Source organism: Meles meles, chromosome 6 (genome assembly GCF_922984935.1).
Source record: "Meles meles chromosome 6, mMelMel3.1 paternal haplotype, whole genome shotgun sequence".
NCBI lineage: Eukaryota > Metazoa > Chordata > Mammalia > Carnivora > Mustelidae > Meles > Meles meles.
The window spans coordinates 128420069-128425613 of record NC_060071.1 but is presented as its reverse complement, the minus strand read 5'-3'; the positions used below and the strand labels follow the sequence as shown (position 1 = coordinate 128425613).

General features: G+C 32.9%; 1 pseudogene; it reads left to right on the top strand.

The window, feature by feature from the left end:
• Positions 1-468: 468 nt before the first annotated feature.
• Positions 469-699, top strand: LOC123945254 (annotated as a pseudogene).
• Positions 700-5545: the final 4846 nt, after the last annotated feature.

The window sequence follows — 5545 nt, the reverse complement described above, 5'->3', positions numbered from 1 at the left end:
ATCTACATCTCAATTTTCAAACCTATAAAAATGTGGATGATGAGCTCCCCTCATAGGGCAATTCAGAACTGAAGGAGAAAAAGCATGGAAAATGTTTGGGCTAGGATCTACTAAAACACACTGAACAAAGACTGGTCTGCCATGTTTTTCTAGCATCAAGTTTATTTTTCTCTTTAAGCCTTGTAACTGCACCCACTCGGCTAGTCACTTTCCTCACTGACTGCAGAAGGAAGTACGCAGTGATATAGAATATTCTTGAGACCTAGTCAAGAAAAAGTCATAGCTCTTTGGCGGGAAGCAAATCAACTTAAACCCCACTAATTTCCCTGAAACTAAGTACTTGGATTTATACCTACGGCATATCTTCTTTTTGTGATGCACTTCAATGGCTCTTGTGAAATTCCTAATTTTTTACTGAATCCAAAGTCTTTCATGAAGTCAAAACATGACAATTGAAAAGCATTTTGGAGCTTTGCGCAGTGGCAGTATCGTAGCCAATGAGGTTTATCCGAGGCGCGATTATTGCTAATTGAAAAGCATTTTGGCACTGACTTCAAAATATCTCTGTGCCTTTATTCCAACAATGCTTTGTGATCATTTTCTTTTTGAGAACACAAGCAGTAAATATCAAAGAGAAAGAGTTAATGTGTATAAACCTCCTTTTAAAAAAGCACTGATTTTTGCCATCCTTAAATGAGACACAATACTGTTGGGAGAGAAGTTAATGTCACCAGGTTAACAAATTAATTTATGAGAGGACATATGCAATTGTATGTTGCAAAGGAGTCTATGCTTGATCTAATTGTCAACTAAATCAATACAGAATGATATGGAAATCAGCCCTTTCAAAACAACCAGGCAAATTATTACCCAATCCATTTGATGCAGAACATTTCTTTATTCATTCTCACTTTGAAAATTCAACAGAATACTTTAAATGACTGATAATCAGTTATTATTTGTAATTATTTTCTTTCATTTTATACTAGTGTAGTTTGTCATATTATATTGTTTCTATCTTTCTTTATTCCCACCAAAATATTTTGGAAGAAAAAAATTTACTTTCCTATGGTCTTATGACATTTCCAATTACAGAGTATTCTCATTCATGAGAACAATGGCTGGTAAATTCATAAAACAAGACAGAGCCCATAAATTGAATAAGATATTTATAGAACATTATTTCAACTGTATATTGCAGAACATTTGAGTATATAACTAAAATTCTACTGAGTGCAGAGACAATTGATATATATTTAAAAGAAAGCAATGCAACTGGCAATGATAAATATTTTTAAAAAATATTAAAAAATAAATACTTTTTCTTTCACTTTCTCTTTCTTTTTTTCTTTCTTTTTTTTCTCTATGTGTGTGTGTTTCTTTCTTTCCTTCTTTTCGTTTACTTTTTATAAGGAGGAAATTATATAATAACAGTAGTGCAGGTGCTAAGAAAAATTATCCAAAACTTGAAAATAAGACCTAAAAAAACCTGTATGAGTTTCAGCCTCATCTTGGAGCATTGTTCAAAAGACCTAGGAACAATATATTTTTGTTTGACCTTCTATTTCCTATTCGTCAGAGCCCCCAAATTCTGTTAAGTTACATATTAGCATGAGGATGCAAATTACTTTTGATTGGGAAAGTCACCCAAGAGGTTATAATTTTCTTGCCCTTCAGGACCATAACTTATAATTTATATCTAACTAATAAATTATATCTAATTTAGTAATCTTATTTCATCATTTTTTAAAAGTGCCTACTCACTTCTCAGTTCTGTTTCTTTCTCTGTTTCCTTCATTAAGGAGTTAAGTCTTTGACTTAAATTCACTTTATATCAGGAAGTATGTTATAAACACTTCAAAATGATATTTTTTATTATTCTTATTTTTATTAGGAATGCTTTGAATTTGAATTTAAAATTATAATTATAGATTGAAATTATATTCTTATTAAGGAAAACAATTATCATGTGTAAAATAAGGTAGTTCTTATCTCTAAAGAATAAAAGCAGTTAAGAGAGTCAGAGCCACTTACAGCAAAAGAATCCATTGGACTTCATATATACTAACCTTCTTTGTAGCTTTGTATTTGCCAAGCAACAAGCATCCAACAAGCATTTGTCCTGAAATAGCTCCTTCAACTCGGTAAACTTCATCTAAATTCTCTCTTGAAGGTTTTCAGATTTTTCTAATTTAATCTATTTTCTCCCTCTAAAGCTACACTTGGGAAGTCCTTGGTTTGAAGCCATTCTCCCAACCCTTCAAGTGGCAGGTGATGGTATAACAAAGTAAGTACAAGCAAGTGTGCCCTTTAGAAGGAGCATAAGGAGGGAAAAGAGAAGACAAAAGCTCCTATTAAGAACTGGTGGGTTGGTTCTTTGGGAATTCTGCCCTTTCTGAGGAACGTCTCACAGAAGTAGTGTGAAAGGGTCTGTCACTGAAGAACAATGAAGAAGGTGGTTGGGAGCCTGATCAAGAGGCTCATCAGTGGCTCACAGTTCTGCTTTCCCTGTCTTCAATTTCGTCCATCAAATGAAAGCTAGCTGGGTTAAGTGGAAGCTTATCCACAAGAGAATATGTTTCTCTGAAAACCCTTTCTGCTTTAGTTGGGCTTCCTTCTTCCAGTGTTTGCTAGAGCGCTGGGTTTCATTTCAGTTACCACTGGGGAGAGTACAGCAGACACATCTAAGTGAAGGAAAAAGGAGTCCATGAATGACCCTTTTAGGATCTGTTTTGGAGTTTGGTTTGTTTTTTTGTTTGTTCATTCTTGGTTTTTAGCTTATTAGAGAGAAGTTTCCAAGGTAATTATGGTCAGCAAGTAATTGGTAAAGAGTCATTTTGATCATTAAGTGATTCGTCCCTGGGTCAACAAAAGGGCACTCAATAACTTGTGTTGAAAGAGGAATTCTTACAGATGCATGCCATTCAGATCTGAAATGGCATTTGACATTTGAAGGCAATGGGTCTCACTTCATATTTATTCAATGGAAGAAACATAGATTGAAAATGTACAGTGACCTTGACAAGGCCATACAGTCAGTCAGGAGATGGAGAAGTGGTGGTAGATTACAGAGAAAGGAGCACTTTACTGAAATGGGAGAAGCCTGAACTCTAGAGCTCATTTTACCTTCAAAATTCCTTTTCTCAAATACCAGCACTGACATTAAGACAACCATTGCAACACTGTTTATTCTGCGAAGCCCGATCTGGCCTCAGGCTACCTTTCAATCTCAGTACCAAATATTTTCAAGTTCAACAATTCTGACTGCTACTGAAAGAAGAACAAAGCACTTGCAAGGATCATAACCATGATTGGTTTTATTTGATGCCTTTGGAATAGACTGCAGATGTATTTATCATATTTATGTGTCCCACAGCTCTTGGTCTGAGGTTCAGTTGAGGTGTGCATTAGTAACTAAAATTAATTTCCCTGTTCTACTCTGTGACAGCAATTTTGAAGTACTGTAAATTCCAAGGCACGTTCATCAACTATAAGTAATTACTAATAAGTGACAAGCAAATATTTTATTTTGTGTCTGTAATTAGTAATTGCAGAGTCATATATTTCCTGGAGTGTAGGATGATAAAAACAAATAGTTTAAATCATCTCAAAATTATTTTTTTTGTTTTGAAAGAAAATTATAAATAAGAATTAAAAAAATGATCGTATGCAATACACTAAGTAGATGTTTCCAAGAATCATGCCATTTTAATTGAAAATAAGAAAACCTGCATTTAATTTTATCAAGCCACATGATACTACCACATCTCTCAATTGATTTCAAAAGTTTTCTGCTTTAATTTTACATTCACTTCTTTTTAATCCTAGTAATCAGAATCTTGTTTTGAAAACAAGCCATTTATTACTTGGTATGTGGCTATTTATTACTTCTCAGTTATGTTTTGCAGTCATTTAGTAGAAAAGGCAGTGAACAGATCATTTCTCTAGCAATCTGGGAATGGATAATAATGCCATTGAAACAAGAGTGGAAGAATGAACAACTAATGTTTTTCAAAAGTATGTTAGTAAATCTGCACTAGAAATGGAGACATACCTACAACTATATTTGATATATTTGTATTTGTTTTCCCAGAAGACATCTGCCAAGCAAACATAAAGACAGCAGTGATGTGGGAAGAAGTTTGAGTGGACCCATTTTCTCATCTTTCTTACATATGTGTCAATATTCGAATTTAATTTGAAAAATCTAGAATGAGAAATTTCATTATCTCATGGAAGTAATGCTAATGAGCAGAAATAAGACTCATAATAACATAATAATCAGGGAAGGCAGGGATGATGGGAAGGTTGGCAGATGTTAATTTTACAAAAAGTCAAGGCTAGATCATGACTTTTAATGACAAAAAGCCTTGATGTTGATTCTTGACTGTCTTTGAAGAAATTACTTTAACTGGTCCTCAGTCTCTCCTATATAAAATGAGGAAAACAACAACTTTGAAATACAATGTTTGAGATTACCAAACTCTTAACACACTTCCATTGTTTTGGGGGATTTTTGTCAAGTTTTAATTTCTATATATATATTTTAACATTCTATGCATATTTTAATTCCCACAGGGCATTTCTTGTCTTGGATAAATTATGTTTATACTCATACTTACTTATATTTATATATCTATATTTCTAATTCTATATTTCTGTATTTCTACACTTTCTATTTTTAGTTCTATATTTAAAGCCTTTGATAATTTAAAAATATTTATGTTGAAAATCTTAGAAACATTAACATTAATTTTTTTCAATTCTTTCCAGGGACATTATATAAAACCTGGTGCCTCTAAGTGAAAGATTAATGGCCATTTGTTTGGGATTCAGATAAAAAACATGGCATAATTCTTGGAACCGAAGACGTAAAATGCCAATTCCTTGGTAACAAATACTTTTTTCAAGGGAGGTAGTTTACAATCTTTGTTTTCATTGAGAGAAGACCTAACTGAGTTGTAAGCTAATGAATCAATGCAGATAACTTTTAATAATATATCATGTTTTAATTTGCAGCAATATCTCAGAAAGACTTTTTTAAATGAGTAAATTTGATAGAAGAAAACTATTATCACTTCTATTTATTTCTATGATTACTAATTCTCTGCTGATAGCATTTATAAAACAATAGGAACAAATTTATGCAGAAACATGACACTTGGAATACCTGCATGGCTCAGTTAAGCAGTTGCCTTTGGCTCAGGTCATGATCCCAGGGTCCTGGGATCAAGTCCACATTGGGCTCCTGGCTTAACAGAGAGCCTGCTTCTCCCCTACTTGTGCACTCTCCCTCTGACAGATAAATATCTTTAAAAAAGATGACACTTTTTAGCACTGTTATTTTAATCAATTGATGCAAAGTCTGATGATGGGAAAAATATAATTTATCTCATTAAGAAATACATTTTCGATTAATTTTTATGTTTATTAAACGCTAACAGTTTTTCACTTATTTGTTTTTGATCAAAATATGTACTAATAACAATTATAATAATGTCCAGAAATATTTTTATTTCACACTTCAGTGTTATGGTCACAGGAA